The sequence below is a fragment of the Sus scrofa genome, chromosome 3 (assembly GCF_054392235.1).
Source record: "Sus scrofa isolate SSC_HxYL_T2T_F1_AM1 chromosome 3, Sscrofa_HxYL_maternal_Yorkshire_Landrace_v2.0, whole genome shotgun sequence".
Taxonomy (NCBI): Eukaryota; Metazoa; Chordata; class Mammalia; order Artiodactyla; family Suidae; genus Sus; species Sus scrofa.
In genome coordinates this window covers 114,726,608-114,748,707 of record NC_139385.1, presented here as the reverse complement: position 1 = coordinate 114,748,707, position 22,100 = coordinate 114,726,608, and the positions used below count along the sequence as shown (strand labels likewise).

Below are 22,100 nucleotides of genomic sequence, written 5' to 3'. Positions count from 1 at the left end.
GACAACTACTCCGAAGTTTCCTTTGGCAGATACCTGAATTTTACTCCAGATTCCTGAGTGTTTTACCAGGGGTTCATATTTCAAAATATATGTTCCATTTGGCAGTAATGTATGTATTTTATGTATGAATTTATTGAAAAATATTAAATGTTACTGGCTTACTTAGATGAAAGTATTTTTATAAATATTTATGCATAGCTTTAATTGCACATGGTGTTTTTATAAGTACAAATAGTATGCATATATATTTATTAAATACCACATGAAAAATTCCTTTTGCACACAGACATTCTTTATGCATGTCTTTTGTGTGAAATTTTTTTTTCATTTGCTCTGTTGTTAGCTGCTGTTAGAGACTTTACTTCCATATAACTGAGTTACTTATTTTACAGCTTGTGCAAACATAAGAGGGGCAAGTTGTTTGAGGTAGCAATTTTATTCTCAAACTCCATTTTCACTTTTCTATACCATTCCTCAACTTCTAGAGACTTTCCCTCTCTGTCCTTTCTTTATGAGACTTCACTTCTGGGCTGTAAACAGTTTATCCAAAACCTACTCCTTCAGGGGCCTAGTGGTGCCGATTTGATTTATCCATGCCTGTTTGATGTTCATGTTATTTATTTGCACCGAACATCTTCTTGGTATGGAACATCTCCAGGGAGGGAGAGTGCCCCTATATAGTGGATTATCCTTCCAAACAAGGGTGTTTCCTGTACTATAATTGCTTTTAGTTTTGCTAGATTTTGATTTCACTGTGGAAGAGAGAGAAAAGTTTTGCTTTAGGAAGATTTTAGAGGTTCTGAGATTCTACTCTGGGTTACAGAAAAGTTTATCACCTTGAAAAGTCAGTAAAAACCTTAGGGGCCTAAGACGAAGAAAGTGTACCTAGAGAAGATATCTTAATTAGGTTCAATTAATGCACTCATATGTGTAGAGCAAGCATCTATCAGGCCTGATGGTGGGCTATTTTTCTATTAGTCCTGACTGTGAGAGAAGAGCCAAGAAGTGTCAGTAGAAACCTGCAATCTATTTAGGAGGTAGAGAGCAACAAGCCAGTGTATGCAAACAAGTGCAGACTAAAATATTCTAGCCTCTTGCCATTAAGTATCGTCCTGGAACCAGCAGCGCCAAGCCTCTCTCCAGAGCTACTGAGTTGGAATCTTCATTCCAATGAAATATAGATTGTTCTTGTGTACATTTGATGTGTGAGAAGCATTGGTCAAGAGGAATGGTTTTCAGTCTTAAATAACAGACTCATTTAAAAATCTCATGGGCCTTATGAACATTCTTGTTATAAAAACACACAGAGAGAATTACACAAACTTTTTCACATTCAGCCTTTTTTTTTTTTTTAATTTTTTTAGGGCCGCATTCATGGGATATGGAGGTTCCTAGGCTAGGGGTCTAATCAGAAGTACAGCTGCTGGCCTGGCACATAGTAGGTACTCAATAAATATATATTGAATAAGTGACCCCTTACTGCAACCAGTGATGAATGTGAAAGCTGTGTTCACAAACTCCATAGCTCTAGAAATAATAGTATATTAAACATTCCTGACATATACCACACATATGCCGAGACTGAATTTTCAACCACTTTTCCTTAGTCTAGCTGAATAAGAAGTACTAAACACATGGAACATTTTAAGTCCTAAAAATCAAACATTTTAAAATAAGGCTTGCAAAAAATGCCTTTATAGTCCATGTATAATGCATAACTATTTTTCTTGTAGCAAAGCTGAAACACACTGGTGTGTACTCAGCTGGGGTTTTTCTCCAAAATGCCACATTCAGACTGAATTTGTATGTGTATGTTCTCGATTAGCCTCCTGAGTTAGATTTAGGGAAAAATATAAGAGAAACTGGAAGATTAGTACATTTCGAACAAGTATGTCCTTATAGCTGGAGGATTCCCCTTCTTGCTACTCAGTTAGAATTGCACCAGTCCTGGAAATAAAGTTAACCTGTGCCAGTGAATTTGGTTGAACAGTTGCCAAAAGCTAAGGAGTTTTTTAACCAGTGATTTCCCTGTAAGTAAAGAATGTCAGGTCACATCTTGGTTAGAAATTTCAGTTTTGCCTAATCAAATGCAGCAGGAAATCATATATATGAGACGGTGTGAGCATGCAGACTGCAGGCCTACGGTGTAGTTCTGAGCAGGTTTGACAGTGAACCACCAATTCCTAGAACTCTTGGCATTTGAATTTGCTTTTTAACTCAGGTGGCACCAATTTTATTTGGGGCTAAGACCTTCAAATACAGATGTGCACTTGGTCCTGATTGTTGATGAAAACCAGTGACAAATAAATAGCATTACCTAACATTTAAATAACTTTTAGGCTTTAAAAAAAAAAACAAAAACAAACCTTTGACGCTCATCTCATTTCTTCATTTTAGGTTGTTTGTCCGTATTGGATAAGTAAAGCCCTTAGGATTGATCTACACTTTGTCTCTTTCTAGAAGGGATTCTAGCAACTTTTTTTTTTTTTTTTTTTTTTTTTTTGTCTTTTCTAGGGCCGTACACACAGCATATGGAAGTTCCCAGGCTAGGGGTCTAATCAGAGCTGTAGTTGCCGGCCTGTGCCAGAGCCACAGCAACACGGGATCCAAGCTGAGACTGCAACCTACACCACAGTTCACGGCAACGCCGGATCCTTAACCTGCTGAGTGGGGCCAGGAATCGAACCTGCAATCTCATGGTTCCTAGTTGGATTCGTTAACCACTGAGCCACAACAGGAACTCCCGATTCTAGCAACTTAAAAGGCTTTTGTGTATAATGAGGAGTCATTCCTATTATGTTCTTTGTGATGTGCTCTTTCTCCAAATATCTGTATGTCTCCCTCCTTAGTTTCTTTCAAACCTTTGCTTAAATGTTAGCTCCCCAGAGGCTTTCCAACACTTCCTATATGTTGGCTTTCCATATCCACACATTCTGCATTCACAGATTCAACCAACCATGGCTTGAAATATATATATATATTTTAATTCCCAAAAGTTTCAGAAAGCAAAACTTGAATTTGCCAAGCACTGACAACTATTTACATAGATTTTACATTGTATTAGGTAGTATAAGTAATCCAGAGGTGATTTAAAATGTAGTAATGAATGCATATAGGTTATGTGCATATGCTATGCCATTTTATATAATGAACTTGAGCATCCTGGGATTTTGGTATCTGCAGGGAGTCCTGGCACCAGTTTCCCTCTGATACCTAAGGTTGACTATATAAAATATCACTCATGGCCCTTTTTTTCACCTCTACTCCTGTTTATTCTTCATAGCACTTACCATTCAACATACTGTATCTTTATTTATTATCTCCTCTGCCTCACATCACTAGATTATATGCTCCATGAGGGCAGGAACTTTGCTTTTTTTATTCATTGCTGCATCCCAATACCTTGATCAGTGTTTGGCACATAGTAGGGACTTAATAAATATTTGTTGAATGCGTAGAGGAACATGTTCTCAGTACTTAGTACAGATACCTGGCACATGATAAGTGTTTGTTGAATAAAACAGTACTGTAAGGAATGAATTAGAGAAGGGTGTGTGATTCATTCAAGGTCACACAAACAGTGATAATTTTTTTTTTGTATAGATTTCAATCTCTGCAAATTCTTTCTCTGACCCCTTTTCATTTGTATACCCAGTAGCAAATCCAGACTGTTCTATCATCAAAGTTTCTTTATTCATCCAATTTTGTACCTGCCAAAATGACAATAGAGCTATGACAATGATTATAAGAGGAGCAGGCGGTAAGATTATGTCTGTTAATGTTCTAGGCTAGTGAGAGACAAGATGAGAAAAGAGAGGGGAAGAGAGAGGTCTGCAATGATACCCCGTTTCTCCTCTTCTCTACATGCATTCATACACTTACGTGGAACAGCGGGTACCCATATGCCTCCCCACAACACATGTACCAAACATACTCCTCTCCTGCCGACTCCTACATGACGTCTTCACCGTCTCTGCCTTTCTTGTGTCCACCTTTCTTGTTTTACCCAGTGTCAGAAGTCCCTGTGTATAAAGGACCCCTGAGGGATTTATTGCAGGTCACTTAATTTGGACTCCTACACAGAAAATCAGAAAATGTGCGATGGGGGACACCCAGGGCTATTCTTACATTTACTTCACAGAGAACATTCCATAAGGATGTTTGAAAAGCACATCTGACGATAATCTTTTAGGGCTCTGAGGTCACTTAGGCTTAGGTTCAGTCTTGGGCTCACTTTACTATTTATGGCTCACTCTGCTGATGGACTGGATTCTAAGCACACCTCTCCCACCTGGCATTGTGGATACTCTGAAGCCTGCTTGTTAGCCTTTGTCTTCAATGCACTAGAAACAATGGTTGTGGTATTTTCTTCAAGGAGGAAAATAGGTAGATGTTTTCACTTGGGAGTGCTTTGAGTTACCTGACTACTGACTAAACTGGAGGAGAAACTGGAGGACGAGCTGAGTGGTGCAATTTCACACATTCAACCCGTATTTATTGGGGGCCCATTCTGTGCCAAGGAATTGGGCCAATAATGTTGGCACTGCTCTCAGAAAATCAAGAAACTCCAGAAACTCCTTCCTCTCGTTTTTTCTAAACCTGCTTGACTGCATATAAAAAGAATGTTCTAAAGGCCTTCATCTTAACCTTACTGGACATCTAGATGAGTGACTGTGGTCTAGTCACTTGTCTGAGCAGAAGGACATGTTATGCAAATTAAGTACCCACAAAAATCAACACATGGTAACCCTGTGCTTGTACCTAAGCCCAGAAATGCTGTGCAATTTACACAAATGGACACTGAAAGCTGTGCTATTTCAAAGGTAGCTATCTCCTTTGTGACCATATATTAAAATCTCTGATCCTAGAGTGGTCTAAGACTTCCTTTTTGGTTTGTAAAGTCCTATCTTTAAATTGTTTCTAGCTGTGAATCTGTCTAGAAAGCAAAGATAAGAATTGTGCACATTCATTCCATTATGTTGTAACTCTCAGGACCTGCTGCACATATCTGCTGGCTATGGAATGTGACCTAACATTCTTATTGTTATACAAGTTACATTTGTTGAACACCAAAGTGTAAGGCACAGTGACAGGTACTCTAAAGGATGCAAAGAAGGATATATTTCCTGCACTTACGCAGTTTAAAATTTGTAGAAGTGATAAAGAAACACACAAGTAACTGTAATATAAGACAATATATGATAAATGTCATCAACTCCATGATGTTTCCAAATGCCAAATAGGGACACATATTCTGATATGTCATCTGACAATGGGACAACATGTATCTAAATTGAAACCATCTGGATTATCTGGGATGAATGGCCCAGTAATAATGATATTTCACTATACATTAGTTTTAAATTTTTTTTTATTTTTAAATGGAATGGTAAGTTTCTGCTGTGGCACAGTGGGTTAAGGATCCTGCATTTCTATAGAAGTGGTGTAGGTTGTAGCTCTGGCTCTGATCTGATCCCTAGCCTGGGAACTTCCACGCCCTGTGGGTATGGTAAAAAAACAAACAAACAAAAAACCCAAAAAAAAACACATACATAAATAAATGTAATTGTAAGAAGGACCATGATATGTGTAATAGGCAAAAATGAAGTTGTTCTGTTTGAGCTGTAATGGGATCCCTTCCCCTTTTAGCCCTCTACCCTTTCACTAAGGAGTTTCTTGACTCTCCCTCCTGACTCTCATGGGTTCCAAGAAACACAGTTGAAAATGTGGTGAGATGATGAATAAGTGGAGAGATTGCATCCTTTGCTGTGAGCAGGTGGCCTGACAGAGGCGGTGGCATTCGAATTTGGCCTTAGTATAGGGTCATCATTGGACTTTGCATTGTTAAGGGCTGGGGCATATGTGTCTACACTAGGCACAGATCTTCACAGCCTTGTAAATTGCCTCCATAGAGGGTGTCAGGGAGAATCCAGCACTTGATCCTAATCTCTCATCATGTGCACCCCCCAAAAATTTGTGAGTTTCACACTGGTGAGGAGTCTGAGGTTCATCTCTGGCCTCCTCTGACCTTCTGTCCCTCACTCCTCCTCCTTCCCTCTATCCCATTATAGTGAACTTTATGCTGTCCCTTTGTTAGCTCAGAAGCCCAGCTCATAGAAAAATATTTCTGGATATTTGTCCTTTGCCAGCAGCAACACTTACAGTTGATCCTAACATTTATGTCTTTAGCATTGATCCCAGAAGAACACAGCCAGCTCATGGCAACAATGAGAGAACACTACCATCCTCAGGGAATGCTGTATTTTCTCCCAAGGAGGGCAGGCTTGGGAGAGAGGACCCACTTAGGAACCATAGATAGAGCCAGTGAACTAGAACTGTGATCCTTTAGCAAAGCTAATTCTGGCTAATCAGTTTTATAGGACCTTGGAGTATAGTTAACATTGCTTGGGAATGGGCTGCTTACTCTGAGGTTCATGCTGTCTTGAAATACCCAAATATTAGGATTTAGATGGAGGAATGACCAAATCTCAGACACCACTCTCTTCCATAATTGCTTTATCATCCCTTGTCAGGCTAATGACCTAGTTAGTTATAAAGAGAGCAGGGATTCCACAGAAAGATGGACGTCGTAGCCAGACTTACAGTGAGAGCCGTGCAAAAAAATCAATTCTATTAAAAACATATTTGTTGAGGGTTTTTCTTTATTTTTTTTAAAAAAGCATCTTAAGTTCACAGCAAAACTGAGCAGAATGAACATAGAGTTTCTATATATTCTCTGTCCCTACACACAGTCAGGCTTCCCCACTACCAATATCATGTAGCAGAGTGGTACATTTGTTACAATCAATGACCCTACATTGGCACATCATTATCAGCCAAAGTCTACACTTTGTGTTAGAGTTCACTCTTGTTATTGTGCCATTTGCGGTTATGGACAAATGTATAATGACCTGAACCCACCACTATAATATCATACAGAATAGTTTCACTGCCCTAAAAATCATCTGTGCTTCACTTCTTCATCCCTATTCCTGGTAACCACTGATCTTTTTACTGTCTCCATAGTTTTGCCTTTTCCAGACTGTCATATAGTTGGAACTTTACGGTATGTAGCCTTTTCAGATTGGCTTCTTTCACTTAGTAATATACATTTAAGTTTTCTCCATGTGATAGCTCATTTCCTTTTAGCACTAAATATATTCTATTGTCTGGATGCACCACAGTTTATTTATCCATTCTCTTACTGAATATTTGTTGGGTTCTTACTCTGAATAAAGCATTGAACTATATGCAATTAGGGGGTATAATAACACATAGTTATAAAACAAGATATTTTTCTGTTGTTCAAGGAGTTTACACTCCATTAGGGCCTTTAGTTAAGGGGTAAACTGGAACAAGGTTGTTACAAGGAAGGAGAGATTTCAAGTGTTAAATTCCAGGCATCTTAAAGAGAAAACACATGAGAAGGGATTAGAGAAATGGGTAGGATTCCAATGTTGTTATGACTGAATTGTGTTCTCTCAAAAGCCACATTTTAAAGTCCTAACTCCTGATACCTCAGAATGTGATAGTATTTGGAGATAGGGCCTTAAAGAAGTAATTAAGGTTAAATGAGGTCATAGGGGTGGACCCTAATCCAGTAACTGGTGCACTTAAAGTAAGAGGAAAAAGCACTAGGGATCACACACAGAGAAAAGGCCCTCTGATGACATCTGCAAAGCAAGTAGAGAGGTCTTAGGAGAAAACAACCCTTCCTGCTTCTTGATCTTGGACTTCCTGCCTCTAAAATGTGAGAAAATGATTGTGTGTTGTTTAAGCCATCTAGGCTGGGGTATTTTCTTATGGCAGCCCTGACAAACTTACGCAAATGTGAGGATGGGAAGGAGGGTATTTCAACAGTGAGAATAGCGTGAGGAATGTGCAGAGGCTGGGAAACATGGCTGAGTTCAAGACCAAGATGGAGCCTAGGTTGGCTGGTTTTGAGGGGCTATGCTACCAGGCTCTGGTTGGCCATTGGGTAACCAGCAGAGGGGAGTAAATGAAGGTTCCAGGGTGGGACAGACCGCTGGATTTCCCTTGTGAGTTCAGCCAGCATGGTGTCAATGCCTTGATTTTAGTAGATTTTTATTTCACAAATGTCTTTAAAATGCATTGGATTGGCTTGCTTCTATTTTACTCTTGGTGCTAGTATATAGTGGTTTTATGAGTTCTGAGTCTGCAACACTAAGAAACATGATTGACAGAGAAACACTAGCTAGGAAGATTCTGAGATATTTCTTGTCACCAGGTGAGTGCCTGGCCTTTCCTGGTTTTCCTTCTCAATCTCAAAGCAAATAATTCTCCACAGTTTTGCTGTAGACATGCCTGAGATTAAAAGAACATCAGAGGAAGAGTTCCTGTCATGGCCCAGTGGCTAATGAATCCGACTAGGAACCATGAGGTTGCAGGTTTGATCTCTGGCCTCGCTCAGTGGGTTAACGATCTGGCGTTGGCGTGGGCTGTGGTGTGGGTCGCAGATGCAGCTCGGATTCCACGTTGCTGTGGCTGTGGCGTAGGCCGGCAGCTGCAGCTCCAATTGGACCCCTAGCCTGCGAACCTCCATGTGCCTTTGGTGCGTCCCTAGAAATAAACAAACAAACAAAAAAAGAACATCAGAACTTAATAGCACCTTAGAAGTCGTTAGTTCTGCCCCCTCCCATTTTACTCTAGAGGAAATGGAAGCTTAGAAGAAATTAGCAATTTTCTTAAGATCATGTAGAAGTTGGCAGCAAAGGCTTCTAAGTCTAGAAACCTGCTGTTGTTATTATTATTACCTTTTGCTAAATAATTTTGATTTTATTTAGAAAAATGGTCTCATCCCTGCAAGGATTAGGATGGGAAAGTTCTATGAACTATGTCTGGGAGGAGAGCATGGCATCAAGTTGAAAATTGTGTGCTCTGGAGTCAGACACTTGGGTTCAAACCCCAGCTCTCCATTGGCTAGCCGTGTGACCTTGGGGGCTCTCTAAGACTTAGTGTTTTATTTTAAGAATGGTGGTGGTGAGAGAAGGTTATCATAGAACTCATCTTGAGAGTGGGTATCAAGATTAAGTGAAATTGTTCTTATGAATATGACTGGTAAATTATCAAACCCCATAAAAAGTATAAACCTAAAAAGAAAAAAAACCTCAAATTTTTTTTTCTACTCCACAAGGATGGTCTTGTTTGTCTCTGTGTCCCTGAGACCTGGCACAATTGCTGTCACAGAGTCCACATACAACAAATGTGTTTAATAAGTGAAGCATCAGAAATGGTCTAGAATGAACAAGAGCACATACAGCTGGGAAGTGAAAAAGGAAAACAGATGATAATAAATAGATAAGGAAAATCTGTAAATATGTAGGTTCTTAGGCAATCAGAAAGATTTAAGAAATGTTAAAAGCAAGTAAAAGGGAAAGAAGAATACCTCCTCTCCAGGGGAATGCATGGGGCCACACAACAGGTGCACTTGACATGCCTTGCAAAGCATGAAGTGCAAAACAGGTGCACAGGAGCCATCAATACCAGAAGCAGCCTCATTTTGCTAAGATTTGAAGGAGAGGTTGCCCCAAGCATCTGGAGGGGCATACACGGCTTAGACCTCAGGAAGAGAGAGGTCAAGGGGGAAGAGACTAAGGACAGTCTCTGGAGGCACTAATGAAAATAGACTCAACAATAAAAACTCCACAAGGTGGAGTGTATTAAGAATGTCTTTATTCTGATGTTTTGATATCTTGGGGCCATACTTATAGTGGAGGGGACTGCCCTTCCTGGTGTTGATTAATTCCCAGAGACAGCAAAACTACTTGTTCAGGAATACAACTTTATATGCAAACCAACCAATCCAAAGGCCATACCCCAGCCGCCCCATTTAGATCAGGCTCACAAAAGTCTCTCAATGGGAACCCACCTTTTCCCCACCCCAATCAGCTGAACACCAGCTATTAGACAATAAAAACCTCCCATTCCCAACCCAGAGCCCACTGAAATTACTCAAAGTAGCCAATCCTAAACCTGTTACTCCCACCCTGCCTTGCTTTTACCATGGAAACCACTATGTAGTCTCTCACTCATTTTTTCCTTGTTCTTCTTTTTTCTGTTAGGCCCTGGTGCTTCCCCATGAGGTTCTGCTTGGTGTGCCAGGGCTCCTATTTCTAGGGATACATGAGTATAAAAAGCTTTTGTTACTAAGTCCAACCTTGTTCTGCTGGCCACACCAATAAGCTGGGGCAAGGAATAACAATTTTATTTGGAAAGCCAGCCAACTGAGAAGATGTCAGACTAATGTCTCAAAGAACCATCCTCTCTCAGTCATAATTCAGGCTCCTTTTATACAAGAAAGGAGAAGGGGAGTGGTTAGTTGTTGCAAACTTCTTGGTGCAGAAATCCTTTGTTCTTGTAGCTTTACACATCAGTCAGGTCACAAAGTTCCTGTAAACCTCCAATAAAACAAATGTTATTCTCTGTTCTGTAACTTTTTATCTGAAAATGTAATGCTCTTGATGGTTGTAGCCTTAAGAATAGGCTTCCCTATATATTTCAGGCTATAGGTAGCATCCTTTTGCAAAAGGTGCAGAGTGATGATAACTAAGCACAAGTGACAGAGGACAAAGGTTAAAGTAGGTTAAAGGAAAAGGAACAGATCTAATATGGAGTCAGATTTGTTCTTCCCTATTACACCCTCATGGCAGTCTTTTCCACATCTGTGTCTTACCACCCCTGATTAAAACAAATCCCAGGTACCCTTACACAAAGGAGCCATTAGGGTTTCTTGAACTGTCATCTCTACCCAGATGAGAGTCCCCTTTCCCTTACTGAATGTGTTTTTCATTTTGGTTTGTAGTTGATATTATCCTGTGATCTGAGAAGTTACTTTCTGCATTTCTCTCTCTCTCTGCCTCTGTTTCTGTCTCTGTCAGTCTGTCTCTTTCATTTATTTTATTAGCCCACACATCTTTTTTTTTTTTTTTTCTTTTTTGCTCTCTAGTTTGAGGATGGAGAACATGGGAACTAAAGCTGAATGTAGAAAACAAGTTGATGGTTTCTATATTCCATTTCTAACATGACCCCAAAGAGATGCACCTCTTCTGTAGCCTGAACTATTTCAAAAGTGCTCTCAATGCCAGTGACTCAGATTTCTTGTTTAGTTTTTAACTTTTATACCCCACACTGATAAGCTTTTAATATTTTTAAAAGTAGCCAAGCAGCAATGAGACACTATCATTTACCTATTAGAATGGCTAAAATCCAAAACCTGACAATACCATTTGCTGGCAAGGATGTGGAGCAACAGGAACTCTCATTCATTGCTGGTGTAAAATCAAAATGGTAATAGCTACTTTGGAAAACAGTTTGGCACTTTCTCACTTACCATAGGACCTAGCAATCACACTGCTACATATTTACCCAACTGAACTGAAAACTAATGTCCAGACGAAAACCAGCAGGGGAGTGTTTATAGCAGCTTTATTCATAAATGCCTAAAACTAGGAGCAACTTTCAATAGTTGAATGTCTAAACAAACCATACTGTAGTCATACAGCTGAACAGCAATTAAATCACACAAACGCATGGATGAGTCTTAAATTCATGTTGCTAAATGAAATAGACTAGTCTTTTCTTTTTTCTTTTTCTTAATCTGTTTATTTATTTTTGGCCCCACTCATTCATGCAGAAGTTCCCAGGCCAGGAATTTAACCCATGGCACAGCTGTGACCAGAGTCATAGCAGTGACCATGCCAGATCCTTAACCCACTGAGCCACAAGGGAACTCCCAAAAAAGTCTTAAAAAGCTACATACTATATAAATCCACATATATAACATGTTGAAAAAGATTAGTAGTTGCCAGGGACTTGGAGTGAGAGAAGAGTTGAATAGGTAAATCACTGGGGATTTTTTTTTGGGTGGCAAAACTATTTTTATGATGCTGTAAAAATGGTAGGTGCATGAAATTATGCACTTGTTAAAACCCATAGAACTTCACAGCACAAAATTATACAAATTTAAAAATCATTTAGGAGGTTGTAGGATCCCAGGATAGAATGCAAAATATGACTTAAGAATATAACTGTATTGTAAATGCACGAACAATCTCACTGAAGGGGTGGAGGGAAGTGCTGACCTAAGCACATTTTGAAATAAGTGGAGTCTTTAAAGTTAATGGCAAAAGGAATTGTTCATAAGCACTGTAGTTTAAAAAGTCATTTTCTATGAGGTTATGGGCTAATAATTATGTAAGTCCTCCACAAAACACTAGAATTGAGCAATTAAGTAATTGATGGCTGAGGGAAGGAGTTGGGTTTCTCTCTCTAGGGGAGCAGATCTAGACAAGCAAAGGGAGAAGGCTAGGATGATCCATGAGGTACTGGATTAGAGTTGTAGGCATCAATATGAACCCATGCTTAGCTTAATATAGATACAGATAGATATAAAAACATTTATAGATATGTATATATACATGTATTAATATACACATACACATATTCTTTCTCTATTAGCAGAGAGGGCCTAGAAGTGACCACAACCCAGTAGCTCCCAGCACATGCAGATTATGGTCGCTAATACCATTCTCCCATAAAAGAACTAGGGCTCCTTGAAGAAATCCCTGATTCTAGGGCCAGAGCAGGAAATATACAGGATGATCTGGGAGCATCTTGTAGTTCCAGAAAGTAAGCGAGTGCTCAAGAGAACCCTGCAGTGACTTGAGTATTTTAAGGGACACAGGAGCCAACTAAAAGAGGTCTGGGTGGCCAAAATGGGAACAATTTAGCAACAAAATAGAGTTGGGTTTTAACCCAAAGCATGAAGTAAATATCCAAATCCATACTGATATAAATAAATGATTGAATATGTAAATAAATAGGAGATAAAAGACAAATCTCCCCTGCAGGTGAATTCCAAATCATTTATGCAAATATTTCTGTTAAAGGAGTAGAATATAGCTCCTCACTCCTTAACTGTGGGCTGCATATAGTGACTTCCTTTCAAAGAATGCAGTATAAAGTGGGGGAAAAGTAACTAAACTGTGGGGAAACCTGACAAACACTGACTCACCCAGGCTATCAGGGTTAACATCCACAGTCATAGGTCACGTATGTAACCTTGACCTGATTTGATGAGAAGAACATTCTACCTCTGTAGTCTTCCTCTCAAAAACTCACAGCCACAGTCTAATCATGAGAAAAGCATCAGACAGTTTCTAATTGAGGGACATTCTACATTCTCCTCAGAACAGTCAAAGTCATCAAAAACAAGGAAAGTTTTAGAAACTGCCACAGTGACGAAGAGCCTAAGGAGATCTGATAACTACATGTAATGTGCTATGCTGGGTGGGATCCTGGAACAGAAGAAGAATTTTGGATAAAAAGTGAAGGAATCAGAATAAATTCTTTTATTTAGACTTTAGTTAAAAATAATTTTATCATTGACAGTTATCATTAACTGTCACAAATGTACATTAATGTAAAATGTTAATAATAGGAAAATGGTATATGAGAACTCCCTGCAATTTTGGTATATGAAAACTCTCTTTGCAATTTTTCTGTAAATCTATAAATATTTTAAAATAAAAAAGTTTATTTTTTAAAAAAGTACTGGGAAGAGGACCTGGGCTTAATTATTTTGCTTACAGCTGGCTTCTGTCTTTAACTCATCCTCTATAATTTAGAGCTTGGAAATTTAACTTTTTAAGTAATGAAATGAATAAATTTTAACTCCTCATAAACAAAGAGCTAAAAATCTTTTTCTCAGAAAATTGGAAGTAAACAATTAAGTCAGCAAAAATAGGCAATTATATGTGTACAAAAGTATTAGACTCTTATGTTTTTTTCCATGCTAATGATAAGGGTTGATGATTGCACTACTGATTTGCATTACCGACATGAACCTGAAAGTTCCAAGAAAAAAGTAAATTTTAAATTTAGTTATAGTCAATATTGCCATATACCCTCTATATACAAAATGCTGCTGGCTCTGGACATTGTTTGAAAATGGATTACTTGAGAGAATCCTGGAGAACTTGAACCCGTAGGTATCAATAAATAGGTGAGTGGGATATTTTAAATTTTTACAGGAAACTCCTCCTCACTTTTGCCCTGCAGGTGCATATCTGGCAGTGTTTGGAATCTTCTAGAAATTATATACACCCTAGTGGTCACCATCTCTGAGAAGATGGGCAGCTCTGAAGTCTTCTCTGAAGTCTCTGGTAGCCACAACTATCTTAAGAAAGTGCAGGAAGACAAAGAAAGTAACTTCTCTGTACAGTAGTAGTTAAAGGACTTTCTCTTGGTTTAAATACTGACCATGGCACCACCTCTACTTTCTCCCCAGATCCACTTCATCACCAAGTCAAATAGGTTGAACCACCTCATGTGGCTTCTTATAGCCAGCGGGGTGAAACACTAAGTACTTGGGTGGCTAAAAAAGTCTGTTGTGCCCTGGCCCTTGCCTACTTCTCCAACCTCATTGTCTAAACCCTCCTCAGTTTCCAAACTGTTACTTGTGCTCTTCAAAACTGCCATGTTCTGTTCTTTCACTGCTCTGTGTGCAGTGTTGTCTCTTTCTAGAATACCTCTCCTCCTGCCCTTCATCCTACAACCACCTCCCTGTCCTTCAAACTCACTGCCTCTGGTCAAGTACCCTGGGGTCCTGTCAGCTGGACTGCTGTCCCTCCTCTGTGTTATTGCCTTGCCCATGGCTCTATACCATTTCTTATCTCCTGGAATATACCCCACCCCTCCTCAATATACTCTTACTCATCCTTCAAGACTCTCCTTTGGTAGCCCTCCTCCTATTAGTCAGAGGTAATCTTCCCTTGCTCTGGCAAGTCATTAAGATTTTTTCCCACTCTCGTAGTCCCGAGGTTTATCTGACTTGTTAGTTTCTGGCACATTCTGTCTGGCTTTTTCACCTTATTTGCTAACCATTTCAGAATAGGCAGCTTATTTCAACTTTTACTTCAGCACAATGCCTGGCACAACACCTGTCGATAAAGGGAGTTGCCCTTTCTGTGGTTACTTGGGTCTCTGGGCAACTAAACATCTCAAGGCAGATGCAGTGGCTGCCCCAGGTGGCCCCATTTCTGGACAGGCTGAGCTAGTCTTTACATGACTCAATGAACTTCAAACAACAAGGAAATGGAACTTACAGCATGTTTATTTCTCCTCTCTAGATACCTGTTCTGCAATCATGACCAAGTAGAAGGAATAAACCCAGACCAGAATCTGAAATGCAGAAAGCCTACTTGTCAATTACACCATTGTTTCCTACTGGAGCAGCAGAGCAGCCTGGGCTGCACATTCCTGGGACATGAATAATATCAGTTGTGATTACACTTCAGTATCTCATCCATCACCAGCCTGTGAACATTGAATATAACCTAATTAGGAAATGTGTAGGTCCCTTTGCTGGGGATGAGTGCCCAGGAAACACAGGTCCACGTGCCTTTCTCTGTGGTGGGAACTCCTGAGGCTCACACACAGGTTTGCAGGGCTCAAGGGCAGACCTCACCCGTCTAGTCCGCATTCCTCACATAATCACCAGTAAGCCGAGATCACAACACCTTGGATTCCATCCTCTATTACACTCCTTAAATGCACTGCAAAGGGGATACATCAGGACTAATGCATCAGTCACTTTCAAATGATGTTAAAGTATTAACCAAGTGATTAACTCTCTTTGGCCAACATGTTTTTTGTTTACTGCTTTTGACAAGCTTCAGTCAGAAACACTGAATTTCTTTCTCCTCATCTTACATTGAATCTTCTAAGTCTTTTTCTACAAAGCTCTTAAAACACATCCAGGGGGCTGCATTTTATCTGCCAAAATGCAGAGAGCAGAGGACTAAGGATGTCTACAGGCTTAATTACCAGAAATGAGACACCTTCCTTAAAGTTTCTTTGCAGGAGAGAAAAAGTGCAGGCTCTTTTTTGTACAAAAAAATCCTGTGTGTGAATCTCACTTCTTGTTCGTGGACTTTAACTCATTGCATTCATTATTCGGTCCTCTGTACATACCCTTTTCTGAGACTCATTGAGCATCAGCTATGGTGCCATTCCCTCACCTCCACAGCGCCCTGGCACTTTATGGAGTAATTAGCAGGAGAAGAGAGGAGGCCTGAGGCCCATGGCAGCAATAGGGACTCACCTGTTCTAGGACTGAATGCCTGGCAAGCACACAAAGCCCCAACCTGCTGAGCTAACTGATAAGTCAACCTTAATTTTGCTGGAAAATTGTTTTTGTCAATCCACCCTCTGCCTACTCAGTGTCCATTCCTATAACCTGTACTTTGCCTTGATAATGTGTGAGTTTCAGTGTCATGGGCCAAGATTCTTTTGCTCCTGGGCATGGCATCTCAGGGATGCTTACTAGAATTCTTTATTTGTCTTGAATCCTGGTTAAGCCATTCAACAGTGTCATTATAGTTTGCCACCTGTTTCCAAGTATCAACTGTTCCCATCATTTCATAGAACTGGGTTTCCCTTGGATTCACATTCTGAGTGTCTAGTCTATCTTCCTATGATTTAGAATGCTGGGTTCTCTTCTCACGGGATGGAACCTGGCTTTGGTACCTCTGTGAAATACTGGTATGGTCAATACCACTCACTCAATTTTGTTCACCAGGTTTTGACCGAAAGTGAGGACATCCTGCTACTTCTGCCTTCTAACTTGTTGTTTGCTGCACTTTGTCTGGGCACTGCTTCATTCCTTCAGTTTCTATGCCTTATCATCTTGTTTGAACTTCTGTGGTCACCCTACCTGTCCCAGTAGCTCCACCCCTGCTCACAACTTGTTCTGATGCCATGCCCTAGTGAAGAATAATGATATTTGACGGGGAGAATATTGTTGATGTTACTGCTCTTGCTTTACTTTTGGGGAAACTAAGGCTCAGAAGGATTAAGTGCTTGGCCAACTAGATGTCTGCTAGACAGTAGAGTCAGGCCTTAACCTAGGTCTCCTGTCTCCAAATAGTTTGCTCTTTGCTCAAATCTGTGCTTTTTGCTCTAAACATCTTAAGGATGTTTTGAAAATTAGATGTGACAAAAAGGTAAAAATATACAGAAGTAAATGTTTTATTGATATTATCCTCAGCAAATGGGCTTCCTCTACTTTGTAGCAATGCATTTCTTCTGGGTCTATCCTGGTCTTTGAAATAGAAGAGCTGCTGTTTCCTGCATCAGATGAAGCTTGCATGTGGATGGCAAATTATGACAAAGTCTATAGATGCCAGGTATGAACCAGTCATGTTTAAAAAGTTTGTGGTTACTTGGAATGGAATCCTATTTTCCCAAACAGATAATCTTAAAACAGTGGTTAAGTTCTTGGTTTATCCCACAAAGGCTTTTTAATTAATAATGTCACTGGAGTACATTTCTAGTCCATAAGGTGGCTGAAGTAATGCATGTATTATGCCATTGCAACATAATCATCAAGGCCCTGATCAGTTAAGGAGTGTTTATTTTGAGCTCTGTAGAACTATCTTCTGACAGCAGTAGTGAGTCTATCATCATTGGTTCTAGGGCATGTAGGGTGATTGGGAAATTTCCCGCATTTTAATAGAGAGAGAGAAGTGAGAAGGTATTCTCCAGAGAGGTCAAGTAGCTTGAAAAAAAAAAAAAAGTGCAGATGTGGAGTAGAAAAAGAGCAGAAAAAGACAAATTACCAGGACACACACAAAAAAAATGTGTGCAGAGGGGCTGAAATAAATTGGAGTTATCTGAGGATGAGAAGTAAAATCTGACAAGGAAATGGGAATAAATGGATTTAGAGAATGTGGATTATGAAAGTTATGGATTTATATATAATGTGAGAGACAGAAGATGATTTTGACAGAAGATGAGTTTGAATGGCTTTGGGTAGAGAAAGCTCGGTTTTAGAGAAATGTATTAAAGAAAAAGCTATATTAATAAAGTTTACGTAACTCAACTCTAACTAGATGTAACCAATGAGCTGACAGATTAGCCACGGATTCTCAATGATGAGGAACAGAGAACCACCCAGGAAGGAAATCAGGTCTTAAGACTAATGTGAAAGAGCCTTGCAGGGAAGCTAAATGTTACTCCATCCCAGTAAAATAAGGAAAAAACAATCCTGCAGAGAAAAAGCAGATGGCTTTGGTGCAATATGCATCTCTATGTTAGTCATTGCCCTATTTCAATACACCTGGCTCTCCATATCTGCGACTTTTGCCTCCACAGATTCAACAAACCATGGATAAAAAATATTAGAAAAAAATGTCATAAAATGTCATGAAGTTCCAAAAGCAAAACTTGAATTTGCCACCCTGGCAACTATTTACATACCATGTGCATTGTATTAGGTACTAAAGTAATCTAGAAATAATTTAAAGTATACAGGAGGATATATTTGCTTATAGGCAAATACTGCATCATTTTGTATAAGGGGCTTGAACATCTACAGATTTTGGTCTCCACAGGGGGGAGGCCTGGAACCAATCCTCTGAGGTTACTGAGGAGCACTGTACTAGAGTGGGAGGAATAAGATTTGGTCCAAGGTAAAGGAAGCTACAGAGTAGCAATTAAGTTGATTGCTTACACTATTCTCAAAGGTGCTGTAGTGGGCTTCCTGGTTGGTTGGTTGGTTGGTTGGCTGGTTGGCTGGTTGGCTTACAAAGGGAAAAGCCTGGACAAAGTCTGGAAACAAGAGATTGAGAAAGGAGGATTGATCTGTCAGTAGCACAAAAATGTTACCTCCTTTATGACCTGGGCAAGCTTTGCAGATCTTGTTGCCTTTAGGAAAATGTTCCTCTTCTTTAAAAGAAATTTTAACTATACTGGTTCTGAGAAGGATGGGTGTGTGTGTGTTGTTTGGCTGAAAGTCCAGACTGTTGTTCCAGACTGAACAACTCAGTCTTTGGGGGGATCTTACTTTGAGCTATTAAGTCTCATTGGTTGCCCTAATTGGAAGTAGAGGATCATATTTTAAGATTAACCTCCTTAAGGAGAGAAATAAAATTTCTTAGAGGAAGGTAGAAATTTGCGACATGGTGGATTTAAGAATGTTCTTTTTCTGTTACTGAGGAGGGACAGAGGAGCAAGGCTAGGAACCAGATGACCACATGAGAGGGTCTGTGTGAAGAATTTAACTTGCTCTTTAATTTTTTTTCTTATATCTAGGAATAGTGATGTTTAGGGTTATTTTTAATATTAAAAATTATCATTATCTCTATCTCCCAACCTTTGGTCAAGTCCAACAACCTTGTGTTATTGATGCAATGAGGTGAATTAAGGAATGTCATAGTAGAGGAACATGTAACTTTCTGCTGAGGTCAGTGTGACAGCATCCCCTCTAGAGAAGGGACCATGCCCCTAGAGATGTAAGTGGTGAACTAGCAGCGAGTTGTAGCCAGAGGCTCAAGATTGAACTGGGAGAGGCATGCTACAGTGCTAGATCACTACAAAAGCAGATGAGAATTGGAGTGACTTTTAGTGGGGGAAGTGTCTGCTGGGATTACACAAATCAAATGTGTAAATATTGGAAGATTCTCAGGATCTTAGGTAGCTGAGTATATTTGTGGCTGAGGCTTTCCCAGAAATGCTACACCTGTATTCTAGAAGGATTGAACATCAAAGGAAAAGGTGGGAGCCAGGAAGGATCCATCAGAGTAGCCTAACAGAAGCCAACAGGGAAGCCAAGTCAGGAAATCTTTTCACCCCATCAGTCACTGTGGTGAGGTGAGGGAAAAAAATTGCATCTGTAAAGATTTGGGCAGGATTGGGAATTGCCTTTTCCTTTTGCCACTTACGGATGCTATTTATTGTATTTTGCTTTCTATTAATTAAACTGTGTTAAAATAATCTTGTGGTGAGAGTGTTGGCAACAAAAACACCCCTTCTTGATTTCATTATTAGGCAAGCTGGGACTTTTGGCAGAATATTCCAGCAAAAGCAGAATTCTATGAAACTATTTAGAGTACATGTGGAAGGATTTGTGGTGGTTTAGGTGTTACACTTAGATGAGGAGTTTTTCTGTAGCTGTGGAGGTCTCAAAGGATTTGTTTTTGAGATGGGAAAGCTGAAGAAATATGGGAAAGCTGAAGAAATAAGAGTTAACAGTTTTGGGTGTGGGGAGCGGAAGCTGAGCCTGAGATAGTGTGGCCACTGCAAAATTAGAACAAGGCTTTGGCAATGCTTCCAACCGTATCTTATAATTAGGCAAGAGACTTGGTGAGGGGAAAGATGGGGATTTGGTTTCAATTGTACTGCATTTGAAATGTTGATTTAAGTTTCTATTGGATTTTGCCCCATCTATTCCTCTAGTTTTTACAAATGAAGTAATTTATCTTCACATGTAAGTTCAGCTCCATCGAAATCTCTTCTTGTTGGGTAGGGGGACTGAACCCTAATCCCAGTCCCGTGGTCCAGACTGCATATCTAGGGTGATGACTCATTGCCTTGGGAGCTTTTCCTCACCTCTAGTACCCACTAAGACCACTGTTTAAGTGGCTTTTATCTCATGCCTCCTCTCTCATCCTGCATCTTTATTTGTCTACAAGACATTGTTATTTGAATGTCTTTACACATTGTATTTAATTTTTAAAATAAACTCAGATGGTTCTCTTCTAAAAATAGTCCATAGTTTTTTTTTTTCTTTACTGTCAAGAGAACCACTTGGCTTTTCCTGGTTCCCTAAAAAAACAAAAACAAAAACAAGACAAAACTGAAAAACTTAGGGCCCTTTTTGACATCCATCCCTTATTAATTTTGCTTGTTCCTTTTTATGTAAAATCCTACATATTTAACCCCATTCAGATCTTCATTACCCCTAATTAGACTTTAACAAAAAGCTAGATGATTTTTACGTTTTCTGTCTCAGCCTTATGTATTATGTCTTACAGTTAGCTGCTACCTGAAGCTTCTTCAAACATGACTTTCCAGTTTTCATCCACATACTTCTGGCTTCGGTTCATTCATTCATTCAGATTACCCCCTAATATTGTTTACTTACTTCATGCCAGCATAGTCACTTGGTAATAAAGAAATATAATCCCTTGTAACAATATATTTCTGCAATGCAAATTAGCTGATATATGAATGATAAATAGACGAATGATAGCAGAATAATGCAGAAGTCATGTTGGTTTACGTGTTTTCCGTATATTAACATTTTGTGCTACTAGATAATAGTATTGAACACAAAGGACACCATCACAGTTGATTGAAACAAACTAGTATGGTGCCCAGTCTCTGCGTGTTTGCTCTTCCCATATTTGGTTACATGCTCTGATGGGGAAGGGTTTATCCTGGAAGGGTTTAATGTTGGAAATATTCTTTATCTTTGCGTATTTTTTTTAACATGCAATTGTGGAATTAATACAGAGAAATTCTTTGTGCCATTTACCTAGTTTCCCCCATGGTAACAACTTGCAAAAACTGTAATACAATATCTCAGCTGGATAGTGATGTTAACAGAGTGAAGATACAGAGAACTTCCATCATCACAAGGATACCACATGTTGTCCTTTATAGCCACACCCACTTCCTTCCTCCTTTGCCCCTTAATCCCTGTAAACACCAATCTGTTCTCTATTTCCATAATTTTGTCATCATAAGAATGTTATATAGATGGATGCATATAATATGCAAACTTTTAGGACTGGGTTTTTTTCACACAGCGTAATTTTCTGGATATTCATTCCAAGTTGTGTGCGTTAAATTTTGTGTGTTTAGTTTATTTCTATTAATTGCTGAGTAGTATTCCATAGTATAGATGTAGCACAAATTGCTTAAGTTGTTGAAAGGAACCTGGGTTGTTTCTAATTTTTGACTATTATGAATGAAACATTTACGTACAGGCTTTTGTGTGAACCTAAGTCTTCATTTTTCTGGGCTAAATGTCTAAGACTGCAATTGCTGGCTTGTGTGAGAGTGGTATGTCTGGTTTAAAAAAAAAAAAAGTGCCAAATTGTTTTCTGTAGTGGTTGTACTGTTTTACATTCCTATCAGTGCAGTGATCCAGTTTTTTAGAATCCTTGGTGACATTTGGTGTTGTCACTAATTTTTGTTTCGGTCATTCTGATAGGTGCTCATTGGTATCTCATTATGGTTTATTTTGAATTTCCCTAATGTCCAATGATTCTGAACATCTTTTCATGTGCTTATTT

The 22,100-nt window shown here is 39.3% G+C and overlaps 1 protein-coding gene across 3 annotated transcripts in view; it reads left to right on the top strand.

Annotated features, from left to right (window-relative positions):
• The window catches only part of LOC146404875 (uncharacterized), a 240,250-nt gene that overhangs the window by 119,819 nt on the left and 98,331 nt on the right, over positions 1-22,100 (top strand). The window lies entirely within an intron of this gene.